General features: G+C 39.0%; 1 pseudogene; it reads left to right on the top strand.

Annotated features, from left to right (window-relative positions):
* The first annotated feature begins 1,260 nt into the window (after positions 1-1,260).
* Positions 1,261-6,167, top strand: LOC102128447 (protein FAM182B-like; annotated as a pseudogene).
* Positions 6,168-15,164: the final 8,997 nt, after the last annotated feature.

Genomic DNA, 15,164 nt, shown 5'->3' with positions numbered 1-15,164 from the left:
ATATAAAAGTTATTAATTAGATATGTTTAATTTCATTTCCTACTAACTCTTCAAAATCTGGTGTGTATTGTACCCTGACAGAACATCTCAGTCCAGCCTAGCCACATTTCAAGTGTTCAGTATTCATATGGCTGTGGCTACCATATTTGTCAGGGCAGCACTAAAGCACTAAAGAACTTCTTTCTTGGAAAAGTTCTAAGCTTTCAAAGTGTTTGGCAAATACATTTTATAAAATTCTTCAGAATCCATGAATAGGCAATTACACATTTAGTAAGCCATAGAATCAAACATGACATTAAAAAGCGAATCCCTTGACAAAAAAGAAGGTAGGCAAAATTTTCTTCAGAACAAATGGAGAAATCGATGATGATTATCTAACATGCCCATTATTATTTATTAACATCCTTCATTAATACTCCCAAACCCCATCAACAGGTAAATGAATAAACACATTGAGGCCTATCTGAACAATGTCCCAATTCCTTACCATTCTTACTTCTTTTGCAAGCAGAAAAGACTCAGTATCAGCAAAGACTATTTGGATAGTTTGTTCTTTTTTTTTTTTTTTTTTTTTTTTTTTTTTTTTTTGAGACAGAGTCTTGCTCTGTCTCCCAGGCTGGAGTGCAGTGGCCGGATCTCAGCTCACTGCAAGCTCCGCCTCCCGGGTTTAGGCCATTCTCCTGCCTCAGCCTCCGGAGTAGCTGGGACTACAGGCGCCCGCCACCTCGCCCGGCTAGTTTTTTATATTTTTAGTAGAGACAGGGTTTCACGGTGTTAGCCAGGATGGTCTCGATCTCCTGACCTCGTGATCCGCCCATCTCGGCCTCCCAAAGTGCTGGGATTACAGGCTTGAGCCACCGCGCCCGGCCTGGATAGTTTGTTCTTATGACAGTAGTTGTAATTTCCTGGAGGTCTATGTGATATCAGTTATGTACTTCAATACCTTCACAAGTACTTTTCCTGTTTGGCCATTTTCTGCAGTATATCCATGCTTCCATTTTCTCTATTCTTTTATTTCTATCCTAGACTTTTCTTTCATCCTGTAATTCTTTATCCTAAAAATACTAATTGAAGGATAACATCACAAAATACTGTATTTCTCTAGATGATACTCCAAATTGATACCTAATATACAGAAATGACTATCATGGACATAACCCACAACATGTGAAATGCATGGCTCATTCTACTGACATTAAAAAGGAAAGTTAATGACAACTGAATTTCTAGTCATTTTCCACCCAAACAGTTGCTTATAAAATGGCAGGGAATTGTAGGTGTGTATGTAGTGGCCATTTTTTGGTGGGGTGTTCAGGAACTCTCCTCTTGAGCCCCTCTTTTCTTTGAGGAATATTTCAATGAGCACCAATTGGGTCTGACACAACCTACCAGCCCCAGCCCTGGAAGTGAGCATGATGCCCAGCTCTGGCCAGAGACTCTACTCTTGTATCATAGCAACTGATTCAGTACTTTTCTTTTGGAATCAACAGGAAGGACTCTTGCTTTTTCTACCACTGTGGTGTGCAAGGACAAAGTAAAGTGGGTTATTTGTAGCACTTCTCTCTACAGAGAGAGAAGAAAGTCATCTTCAGAGGCAGAAAATGAGGTTAAAACACAAGGAAAACTGTCAAGAGAAAGAAGAACATTTCTTGATGATTTCATATAAGCCCCTGGGTCCAGCTATGCATGACAGTGACTTGGGTTAAAGCTCTGTCACTTATAGGAATATTGACTTAAACATAAAATAAAGTATTACAAGCTATGAACTTTTAGATGAAAATACAGAAAAAAATCTTTGTAATATTCAATTAATTAAAAATTTCTTAGATGAAGCCCGAAAAGCACAATGCACAAGAACAATTAATAAATTGGGCCCCATCAAAATTAAGAGCATCTGCTATTTGAAAGACAGTGTTATGAGAACAAAAAAGAAAACTCAGACAAGGAGAAAATACTTGCAAATCTCATATCTAATAAGGGATTTGAATCCAGAGCATATAAAAAACCTATTAAAATTTAATATGAGAAAATAAGCAAAAGAAAAAAAAAGGAAGAAGCAAAAAAAAATGTGAACATACACTTTACCAAATATATACAGATGGCATGCAAGTACATAAAGAGACACTAAATACTTTTAGGCATTATGAAACTATAATAAAATACTATTGTAAACACGAAAATATCTAAAATTTTAAAAGAAGGCCCATACAAAATGTTGGCAAGAGTGTGGAATTCTCATATACTGCTGATAAAAATATAAAATGGTACAACCATTTTGGCAAACATTGTGACAGTGTCTTAAAACTAAGCCTAAACCTATTAGCTATTACATTCCTAATATTTACTCAAATTTATAAGAACTTATGTACATGAATGTTTATTGCAAATGTATTTGTATAAGTCCAAAACTGGAAGCAATGCAAAAACCCATCAGCAGGCAAATGGATACATAAGTTGTGACCTAACCTCACAATAGAATACTACTCAATAATAAAATTAATGACCTATTGATGCCTGCAATATAGCAGAATCTCAAAATAATTATGCTATGTGAAAGATGCCAGACCCCTCCGAAAACAGGTCCATGCTATACTTTGTTTATGTAAATGTCTAGATGAGGCAAACTATTTTATAGTTACAGATTGTTGATGGCCAGGAAGGGTGTAAAGTAGGAAGGTACAGAAAGTTTGGGATTATGAAAGTGCAAGGGGCAACTTTTATCCGTGCTGAATATGTTCATTATTTTTATTTTGGCGATGGATTTGCAAGTACGTATAAAAAATAACACACCACTGGGCACGATGGCTCACGCCTGTAATCCCAGCACTTTGGGAGGCCGAGGCAGGTGGATCACGAGGTCAGGAGATTAAGATCACAGTGAAACCTCGTCTCTACTGAAATACAAAAAAAATTAGCCGGGCGCAGCGGCGGGCGCCTATAGTCCCAGTTACTCGGGAGGCTGAGGCAGGAGAATGGCGTGAACCCGGGAGGGGGAGCTTGCAGTGAGCCGAGATCATGCTACTGCACTCCAACCTGGGCAACAGAGCAAGACTCTGTCTCAAAAAAATAAACAAACAAACAAACAAAAAACACACATACAGTATTTTTGTTTCATTCTTACAAAAGCACAATTACTTGCTAATGCGATGTGTGTGCCTGTTGGACATGCAGCACAACTTTTCAGATCTTAAAATCGGACTGGATCTCAACCACTGGACCTGATTTCCTATTCCACACTGACTTTAGCACAATACTTGCTTTTATTGTGGTAATTAACAACACCCACCTTAAAGGTAAAGAAACGTACTTCTAATTACTTTTGAAACTATGAACTGCTTCAGGCTAGTAGTTCTTAAGGTCTCCAGCAAATGCTGCTTTGTTTCCCTCAAAAATACACAGCCTGGGCAACATGGCAAAACCCCATCTCTACTAAAAATACAAAAATTAGCCAGGTGTGGTGGTGCATGCCTGTAGTCCCAGCTACTCAGGGAGGCAGAGGCTGCAGTGGGCCTAGAACTTACCACTGCACTCCAGCCTGGGGGACAGAGTGAGACCCCCATCTCAAATACACACACGCACATATACATACTCACAAGCTATCCACTGGTGCCGCTGTCAGTTAAACACAGTATCTCAGGGCACCTTAGCGCACAAGTGTGAGAGCTGTGGTCCTAAACACTTCAATTAAAAGTGAAACATCTCTGGCTGGATTTTTAGAATATTTACTTTTTAATGTTTTTATACTATATATTTATTTTTTACATTTTAATTAATTTATCTGAATACAAGAATACAGACATTTTGCAAGCAAAACAATGGAAAACATGCCCTGCAAACACTAATCAGCACAAAGCTCATCTTGCTATGTTATTATTGATAGATCAGACATAAGCCAAGAAACATTGCTAGAGATAAAATAGATTTTATGATGTCAGTCACTAGAAAAGTATGCCAATTTTAAATATGTACAAATATAAAATATCCCTTCAAATTATTTACTACAGAAACTGATACAACGAAAAGAAAAATAGGCTAATCTACAATATAGATTTTAACATTCCCTTCAATAAGTGACAGAACCAACAGATAAAATCCATGAAAGGGATATTTGATGAACACAATGAGCAAACTTGACATAAACTGACATACACAGAACCCGACACTCAACAACTACTGAATACACAACCTTTTCCAGTGTGTGTGTCATATTGAACAACATAGATGATATGTTGGAATTTAAAGGGACTCATCACAGAATATTCAGTTGTGGTATTTTGCCTAAACTTGTCTGGCCTTCAACAGGGTTCAAATACAGTTAAATTCTTATTTCATCTAAAGAGTCCTGTCCTTTTTTTTTTTTTTTTTTTTGTACATTTTACAGCAACAATCTAAATTTGCATAACAACTGAACCTAGCCCTTGGAACCTGAAGTTTATTCTAGTCAAAGGCAGATTAAACTGTCTAAATAATAATGTCCTTCAAATTGTTGTCCCCAGTTCCAATAATGGAGTATAGCTCCAAGAAACTAACAGACTATTTGTTCTTCATAGCATACATTCTGTGTTACATCAAAACATGGTATAAAGCCTTGAAATCAGCAGCAGAGAGAAAATGAGATCAACAACCATCTAGCTATGACCTCACTACTGAGTAATGATGCTTTTAGCTGACTCCTTTACTTGATTCCTAACTGCTTATTTCTGGCAGGGAAGCACTAACCTCTGACCAAGCCGACCTTTTAAGAAGTGAGCAGGACGAACAGGCTCCACCACCAGTGATCAGTTTAACAAGCTGCAGCTCTAGTCACTGGCTGCAACTCATATTGTGGGTGTCAAGAGCTCAGAATTAACATTGAAATACTACTGACTCCAAAAGAAACCCAGAAATCTCTGAGAATCCAGCAAAGATAGAAAGGGTCCTCTCAATAGTCACCACTCACACTTTGCTTTGTTTTGGAAACTATTTTATTACATATGGAGAATATCACAAAAGTATGCCTGTTCCTCACTGTTAATGCTAACCCCAAAATGGTAAGACTCTTGCGGGTTGAAACCCCCAGGCTCTCACTGGCCCTTCAACAGAAGACGGTGAAGTCACCTGCAAGAGTGATTGATCACCCAAAAGCTTCCAGGCTGGACGAGTCAGGACTCGGTTCTTGCAGTTCCCAAATTCACAGTTCTCTTGGGACATGGTTATTTATGGAGCTCCCAAAGATGAGCAATTCCACCCAGGAAATTCTGTTTATAAAAGATTATTCACATCTAATTATCTCAGGAGACATTAACACAGCAATGTTGCAAATTTCCCATTAATTGTTAATCCATGGAGAAAAATTGGACAATTATTTTTTAAAATATGAAAAGCTTCATACAATAAAAATTATACTCCCATATGTGATTCAATTTCTATTCATTAATGCCGGAGAAGTTAATAATTACGAATTGACAGTGGTAAAAATAAATAAATAAATCATTCATCATTGGAGATGTGCAGAATGTTTAAAAGAAATACAAATTTGTTATTGGCTTTAGGGCGTTTTATGCTTTCCATACGCTCATGGCTCTGTATCTCTCTCTCTCTCTCTCTCTCTCTCTCTCTCTCTCTCTCTCTCTCTTTCTAATTTCAGTTTCTTTGGATTTCTCCTGCTTAGAAATGACGAGAGAACTTTGGATGTGGAACGTGGAGGAGGAGGAACACGAAGTAGGGGTCTGCACGTGGGGTGGTGAGCGCTGTGGGTGCCCAGCAAAGACACTGCCTGGTCCACATGCCGGAGGGGTCTCTGCGCCCCAGTAGGCATTGCAGCTGATGGTGAAACTTTTGGCGTGGTGGAAGAGTCTCCACAAACTTTGGAAGGTGTCCGCTGCGTCCTCCATAGCCCTGTATCCCTGCAGAGGGCGATAATCTGGGGGAGAGGAAAGTCCCGCTCGTGGGCTAGGGCTGGTTGGCTGGAGCCACTTGCTCAGCGCAGCCCTGGCAGAGGTGCAGGCGGCACGGGCCACGGGGTTAGGGGAGCCCAGGAGCCACGGCGCCAGCGCTCGCTCACCAACAGCTGGGCCCTGGTGTCACAAGCTGATGTGAGTTACGTCTTCTTGGGGCCAGAGGGGTCCCAGAAAAGCTGCAGACCAGGGCTGACCAGCGGGCAGCGTGGTGGCCACGATGGAAGGTGACGGGGTTCGCAGCGCCAGGCGACCAAGCAGACCGCAAGCCCAGGCATCCCGAATTGCAAGCAGCACCGCGGGAAGGCCCGGCGATGGTGACGCGGCTGCCAGAGCACAAGGCCCACGACCCAGTCTCAGCCGACAGCCCATCGTCAGCTAACTTCAGGAACCCCGGGCCAGCTGAGGCCCGGGCCTCATGGGCAGGACAAAGGGCAGAGGGTGAACAGGCGGGGCCCAGAGCCAGCAGCGCGGGCCTAGCTCCACCGCCGCGGAGCTCGCAGGGCGCAGCAGGCACCTGGCAGCGACCAGGGCTTCCAGAGGAGGCTGCGCCCGCCCGCAAAGGCTCCTGCCCAGAGTCCAGCCTCTCCGCAGGGACTCCATGTGCTCCCCCTCCTCATTGTCCTTGTCTAGTGCCGCGGCAAGGTCCTCGCTCCCATGGCGCGACTCCGGGTGAGCAGGAGCCTGGGTTGAGCATGTGGAGCAGAGCGAGCACCGCCAAGAACCCAGGGAGAGTGACGCCCCAGGGTGGCAAAGGGGGCCGCATTTAAGTATCAATCATCTCAAAGATTTTGACATCTTATAATATATATGTCTTATATCTTGTGATATAATTAACACCACTTCATTGTGATTATTATAATTTTTTTATACCAACACATCTTCAATTATTAATATTCCCAGTTGCTAGAGAAAAATGAGAACGAGTTTTGAAAGCCTTACGTCTGCCAATGGAAGCATATTCCAGCATGTCGCCAAAGCAATCCACTTGCCACCACTTTCACCAAAAACATTATTGCACAATTATACTATCCAGCCCTTATATACTTTGTGTGTGTGTACTTGTGTGTATGTATGTTATATATGTAATATATATGTTATATATATATATGTGTGTATATATACATATATATATAAAGTATGCCAGAGACGAACAAGTATTAGAAAAGTAAATGCACACAGGTTTACACACGTCAGTGCTATGTATAATGTGGTGTACTACGTATAGATGTCCAACAGTGTGTGATCCAGGCCGGAACAAGAGTCCTGGTCTTAAGCAATTCTTTCAGGGTCAGTCTCTGGAAATAATGCTTTGGATCAAACATGCAAGAAAATTAATGGGTTTTAAAGACTATTCTAAGTCAACTATAACATTTCATTTCATTTCATTTGGGGATTTCTCTCCCTTATAATATCTACCTCATTTTGGATGGATTCCTTGAGGCCTGGTTTACTTTTCTTTTCCTCTCTGTACATCGCTGCTCAGAGTGATGAATGGAGTTGTATTTTGAATAAAATAGCTGAGCATCCTTGTGTGAGCAATGAGCATGATGGTATTTAGACCTAACATTTCTCATTACGGTGGTTAGAAAACTCAAGCAGCAGATTAGCAGCTGATCCCTTTAACAGCTATTGAATACATGAGGCAAAGCTCAATGCTGGGCCTTCTAAGTGAATGAAAAAGAAATGAAATAAATGACCAATATGACCCTACAGTGAGTGCTACATTAATGCCAAGTATGTTTTGGTTTTTTTACATTTGGAGATGAACTATTGGAAATCTTTAAAATCTGGGAGCAATTGGTTGGTTTTGAGCCAGGCAAATGCAGTTTCTACAAATCAGGTTGTCAGTAAATGAACATGATATTTACTCCAGGTGCCTTTACTGAAAATCTTTTTTTTTTATTTATTTATTTATTTATTTATTTTTTGAGACGGAGTCTCGCTCTGTCGCCCAGGCTGGAGTGCAGTGGCCAGATCTAGCTCACTGCAAGCTCCGCCTCCCGGGTTCACGCCATTCTCCTGCCTCAGCCTCCGGAGTAACTGGGACTACAGGCGCCCGCCACCTCGCCCGGCTAGTTTTTTTTTTTTTTGTATTTTTTTAGTAGAGACAGGGTTTCACCGGGTTAGCCAGGATGGTCTCGATCTCCTGACCTCGTGATCCACCCGTCTTGGCCTCCCAAAGTGCTGGGATTACAGGCTTGAGCCACCGCACCTGGCTACTGAAAATCTTAAGAAAGCTATATATTTATCCAATGACATTTGGATTTTTAGCGATATACTCTTTTGATATAGAACTCTTACTTCAGAATGTATCATTTTATATCAGCAAGAGAAAATTTCCAATCCAGGTCTCCTTATCATTTTTAACATGTGTCAATAAAGTAAAGAGGAAGGAAGTTAAGGCTGAAACATTCAGGGTAAAGAACATTCAAATTATTTAAATTTAATTTTTATATTAGAATGATTGAAACAAAAATAATTTATCAGTCCAGGTACAGCAGCTGATTCCTGTAATCCCAGCGCTTTGGGAGGCCAAAGTAGGAGGATCATTTGAGTCCAGTAGTTCAAGACCATACTGGGCAGCATAGTGATTCCTTGTCTGTATAAAAAATAAACAAAATTAGCCAGGTGTATTGGTGTGTGACTATAGTCACAGCTACTTGGGAGGTTAAGGTGGGAGGATCTCTTGAGCTCAGGAGTTTGAGGCTACAGTGAGCTGAGATCACATCCCACTGCACTCAAAGCTGGGCAACAGAGTGAAACCTTGTCTCAGAAAAAAAAAGAAAGGAAATAATTTATCAAGACAACTGTAAGAATTGTGTTCTTGGATTTAATAAAAATATTGATGAGTATTTTTTCTGGACATAGCAATGTTCTAGGTACAAGGTTCTAAGTAAGGTTCTAGGGCATGAAAGATGCATTCATTGCTTTTGGAGAATTTATAATCCATTAAATCCATTTATAATCCATTAAAGCATATTAATAAAATGTGCAATGTCCAGGATCTCTTTGGGAATCCACCAGAGAGGCTGCACATGAGCTGAACCTTGAAAAATGAGTCACATTTTAAAATGCAAGAAGTAGAGAGTAAAGCAGGACAAGTAAGGTACCCAGAAAACAGAAACCCAACAAGAGAAAAAAGCAAGGTGAATTCAAAGAACAGGTAAGCAGAATGGAAGGCTTTCAACTGATAGCTGGTGGGCAGGGACATTAAGCTGGCATCAGACTGCTAAGAGCCTGGAGGATCAGACTGAAAAACTTACCGATTAATTATTTAAATATGGCTCATTCCTCTGTGTAAATTGGTGGGTCAAATTCAGCCAACATGCTGTTTTCATGTTGCCCCTTGCTAAGAATTATTTTTACATTTCAAAAGGATTGTTAAAAATTAATAATAATATGCAACAGAGAGTTTGTGGCTCCCAGAATCCCAAGTATTTACTATATGGCGTGTGGTAGAAAAAAAAATTGCTGAAGTTTAGGACTTCTCACACTTAGGTTTCTTTTTAGTTTTCTGTTTGTGTGTTTGTTTACTTGTTTGTTTGTTTCGAGACAGGGCCTCACTCTCTTGCCCAGGTTGGAGTGCGGTGGCGCGACCATGGCTCCCTGCAGCCTCATCTTCCTAGGCTCAAGAAATCCTCTGACCTTAGCCTTCCATGTAACTGGGACCACAGGTGCACACCACCATGCCCGGCTATTTTCTCTGTGTGTGTGTGTGTGTGTGTGTGTGTGTGTGTGTGTGTGTGTATTTTTGGTAGAAATGGAATTTCACCATGTTGCTCAGGCTGGTATCGAACTCCCGGGCTCAAGCAATCCACCTGCCTCGGCCTCCCAAAGTACTGGGATTACAGGCGTGAGCCAATGTGCCCGGCCTTCTTTTGAGTTCTCACTGAAACAGAACTCTTTGTAATTTTTACAAGGCCAAATTTAGCCAAAAAACCAACACACAAGAAAACTCAAGATGCCTAAGTAAATTTCAATAGCATATAAACAACAAATAATTGTTTATTATAAGTATACCCCGCACAATATTTTAGATGTATTTAAACTACAAAATTTTCACTATCCGAAATTAAAATTTAACTGCTTGTGCTATAATTTTCATAGAAATTCTATATTTGCAATTATAAATAAACTAAATGCGATTTGTAGGTTTTCTAATGTGATCCATATTATTTTAGAATGTAATGATGTCATGTATAAACTTAAAGAATATTCCACTGATCCTTTTGTCTAAGTTTCTGGTTTTCTTTTAGTCATGATAATCCATAGGAATAAACCATGACTTACACCTACAGTGTACAGTGCATTATTTCAACATAAATGTGTTCATTGAAAGGTCTTGTCTTTCACCTCTACAACATGGTCTCTAGTACACTATAGGAGCTTAATAAATGTTGATAGAAGAATAAATACCTGGAGATTCAAATACCTAAGAGAAGGCATATTAGGGTTCTCTCAAGAAAGTGAACCAACAGGAGATAGATGATATAGATATAGATATAAATAACAAGATTTATTATAGGAATTCACTTATGTGATTATGGAGGCTGAGAAGTCCCATGTTCCATTATCTGCAACCTGGAGCCCCTGGAAAGCCAGGAAGTAGTTCCAGTCCAAGTCTAAAGACATGAGAATTATGAGTGCCAAGGAGGTAAGTCCCAGCCTGAAACCAGAATACCAATGTTCCAGTTCATGGATCAGGCAGAGAGAGGGTGAATTCTTTCATTATCCACCTTTTGGTTCTATTCAGGGCTTCAGTGGATTGGATGATGCCCATCCATACTAACGAGGGCCATCTGCTTGGCTCAGTCTACCAATTTAAATTCTAATCTCACTGGAAATGCTCACACAAACACACCCAGAAATGACAGTTAACCAAACATCTAGGAACCCTGTGACCAAGGCAAGTTGAAATAAAAAGTTTATAATAAGACAAGATTGGCAAGTGCACAAGGTTGGCTTATCTGGCACACTTCCTCCCTTTACTGATTACTTTGATTGCCAGCGGTCATTATCGCTCTTTCTTACAAGCCCTCTCACTCTTCCCCTCAACACTGCACTCCACACACACACTACCAACCATTTTGAGTTGACGCACACTCAGGTTTTTTCTATCCCAGACATGTTATAGAAGTTCAGAGAGAAAGAAAAGATAGGGATGACTGCAAGCAGTGGGGTCACAGAGAATTCCTGTAAAGACAGGGGTTAAATGTGGCTCAGAATTGAGGTAACCTTGTGAGGATCGGTGAGGTGGAAAGTCTTCTATGCTTTGAGAAAATGATGGAATATTGGAATGAATCTCACGTCTCAAATGAATCACAGATGTACTCATTTGTTCTTGATTAGTGCATTCACTTGGGAGAGCATAGAATTGTAGATTTCAAGACATTTACAGTGTTCTAATAAGAAGAACTTTGAAGACTGGGTGTTAGAAGTTATGACAAAATTTCCTAGTCAACAGAATATTTTTAAATATTTTTTGGTGTTGGTTTATAGCAAGCAGTACTTAAGTAAAAATAATCTGGCTTTGTAATTTATTTCAAGAGGAGATATTGCAAGGAGAGCTCCAAACAAGAAGGTTATGGTAACAGTCCATACCTGAAACAAAGACGGTTGGACTTTAGACAAGAAATGTCCGGACTAACTTTGCACAGTAATGGAAACATCCTACCCTCTCCTAGCCACTCATGGCTATGGGGCCTCAAATGCAGCTAGCTACTGTGACTGACAAACTGTATTTACAATTTTATTTGACTTTAATTAATGTAAATATCAATGGCCACATGTGGTTAGGGGCTACTGTGTTGGACAGTACAGATTTAACTGATTTAAGACCAAGATATGCTTGTTTTCTTCCTAAACCTGTTCCAGGAGAGAGAATCCACATCTTGCCAGTTTTTACAATCTCACTTATCAAAAGGACTTTTTTTTGTTTCCATCTAGAAATCTCACTTATTTTAGTAATCTTGATTTTAAAATCATAGAATTTTATTCTCTCTAATAATCTGTTGTTCAATACAGTAGCCACTCTCCTTAAGTGGCTATTTAAACTAAATTAACTATACCTAAGGAAAATAAAATTAGAGTTATTACATTCCTAGCTTCATTTGATCAATAGTCAAATGTGGTTAGTGTCCACCATACTGAACAAGGTAGTTCTAGATACAAGTAAAATAAGCAGAAATAAAAATCTGAATGCTGAAGATCTTAATGCAAGAAATTGAATAAAGAGTCACTAGCCAGAGCTATAAATATTTGGAGGAGTAGAGATAACCAAACATCTGGGTACTCTGTGACTTAGGCAAGTTGAATCAAGAAAAATGACACGAAGTTGAACCTTGGCTACCAGAGAAATGATGCTACCACTAACCAAGATTTAAAGGCAGCAGAGGAGTTCTCATGGTAAACAAAAAATAAAATAAAATAAATATTTATTTTTAGACCTGTTACAATTCCAGTCTATTTTCTTCAGAATTGTCACATACACTACTCAATTTAGTGAATAAAAATTGGCAGGGAGGGTGATTTGCTGTAGCAGTATTAAAGCCATTTGCAAATGTGGAAAAAGCCAGGGGCAATTTGGGATGCAAATTAAGCGCATCTTTGTTTTCCTCTACAAGGATGGAAAGTCATCATAGTGATTGATGTTGAAGCTGTAGTTATTGAGAACTCAGAAGCAAGAGAAGAGAAACAGTAAATTCTAGGGGAAAAGCAGAAAATAAGGGTGGTAGTCTGTGGAAGGACAATTACACTCTTAACAAGTCATTCCACTGGCATAAAGAAACAATTTTTCTAATAAACAATGTTTCAGAGCATGAGAGCTTTATATTCCACATGAAACCACCTGGCCCGGGGACTAAGATGTTTAGTATGAGAATCTCTGAGAAAATCACTCTATGGAAACCAAAAGATAAACGATTTCTGGATTTAAATTAAACATTTATTTAACAAATTACATCATTTTAATTAAGCAGTGTTATTTAATCTAGCAACTAGAGCAGTGGTTTGCATACAGTGGATATTCAGGAACTGTTACACAGGATGAAGGAAGGAAAGGAGGAAGGAAAGAAGGACAGATGGAAGGATAGATAGAAGATAGGAGGGAAGAGAAAGGAAGGCTATAGCAAAAATTAATAGTATTTTATTACATTCATTCAGGAAAAATAAAAAATTTCCTCCATCATCTGCACTATTAGTGATATAAACATAGAAGTATGAGTACTATATTTTTATGCAATCTTTTTATTTGTTCCCTATAAAACTTGAATTAAAGAACTATATTGCATAAAATAAAACATACACATTTTCCTCATCAAAAACTATTTTACCTGTTATTTGGGAACACGTGGGTCTATATACACTTGCTTATGCCCCATACATTAAAGCAAACTGTGCAGAATTTATCATATTTTAGGTACTAGAGAAAATTATCAAAGGGGCCTTCAAAGGCTGATCCATGGAGGCACAGGGCACATTCATTTGGATTCTATGACATACTTTCCCATCACTAATGTGAGGCAGCTGCAGTCTAACCAAATATTTTATATTTATAAATGCCTTCTGAAAATAGCTGTACATAATTACGTGTAGGTTGTTTATTGTAGATGAAAACAGGGAAGTTGAAGGTGAGTACTGCAAGAAAGGGATCAATATAAATATTGAGTTTACACAGTTTCAATTGCGAGGCCACATTGGGCAGAAAAAATACCCCTACATTATGAACATTCAGGAAATAAGTGATTGTTCCATCCCACCTGTGTCTGTGTCTGGTCCTCAATCTTCTCTGAGCCTGCCTCTTGGATGTTGTTGTTTAAACACAGCGTATTTTTATTCTGAAATATTCTTGCAACATCTTATTAATTCGTGTTCAAGTAAGGTCCCATTCTGTTGAGACTCTTCAGGTATACTGAAGATTCTGCTATTTGGTAACTTAGAAAAATAGTGTTTCTTTGCCTTATTTTGCACTTGTATATTTCTCTATATATATTTTATTTCTTAACTCAGAGAACTGGGGACAATAGACTAAATTGAATGAATAGTATATCTTTGTGGCTCTTTCACTCTACCTATTCTTTTCAAGCTTTGGTCAAATCATCCGACATGTTTTCTTAGTGTAGTGAAATAGATACCTTGTTCTTGATCGATAATTTCAATTAGTTGAAATAATCAAAAATTAACATTCCCATAATTTCAAGCAACCTCAGAAATCTGAACAGGAAACTTTTCAATTCAAATTGGAATATACGAAGGTTTCTATGTTTAAAATAAAGCACAGAACGTACTTGATTTTTTAAAATAAGTCATAAACTAGTTGAGCAAAGAAAGGGCTAAGACATAGAGGAATCCACATTCAATACTCATCATACTTGAGACTACAAGGTTCCAGAATCATCTCATTATGTTGGCTCATGTCTGCCCTTCTCACCTGGAAGAATGTGATTTATTATATGTTAACAATAACCAAAACCCAGGATTATAAACACTGAAAATTTTAAGCTTCTTTTCAAACATAGCCATGATTATTTTTTCTTGTTTAAAGGAAATTTATCTGAAAAGGAATGATTGTTTATATGGGTGATGAAATTATAAAATAATCAAAATACTGAGATACACTGATTGTATACTCTCCATGTGATTTTACAATAGCTCTCTCTTATTCATCTACATTAATAGATATTATCCTTTGGAGAAGGAGAGGCAAAGCTCTAAGCAGTAGAGTGTATGTGGAGAGTACCTGGACAATTTAATCAGAATCTCCAAACAGTGTAAAGAAATGCAATACACAATTGTGAAAGTAGGCTTTATCAAAGATGTATTAGTCCATTTTATACTGCTATGAAGAACTACCCAAGACTGGGTAATTTATAAAGAAAAACAGGGTTAATGGACTCACAGCTCCACATGACTGGGGAGGCCCCACAATCATGGTGGAAGTCAAAGGAGGAGGAAAGGCATGTCTTACATGGAGGCAGGCAAGAGCATGTGCAGGGGAACCGACCTTTATAAAACCATTAGATCTCATAAGACTTATCACTATCACAAGAACAGCATGGGAAAAATCTGCCCCAATGATTCAATTACCCCCTACCAGGTCCCTCCCACAATACATAGGGATTACAGGAGCTACAATTCAAAACAAATTTGGGTGGGGACACAGCCAAACTATAACAAAGTGGTGGCATGAAAGAGATCAGTAAAGCAGAAAAGAGTTCAAGAATGTTT

Source organism: Macaca fascicularis, chromosome 16, assembly GCF_037993035.2.
Source record: "Macaca fascicularis isolate 582-1 chromosome 16, T2T-MFA8v1.1".
NCBI classification, from domain to species: Eukaryota; Metazoa; Chordata; class Mammalia; order Primates; family Cercopithecidae; genus Macaca; species Macaca fascicularis.
Note: the sequence above shows the minus strand (reverse complement) of the source record. Positions and strands in the feature narration are given on the sequence as shown.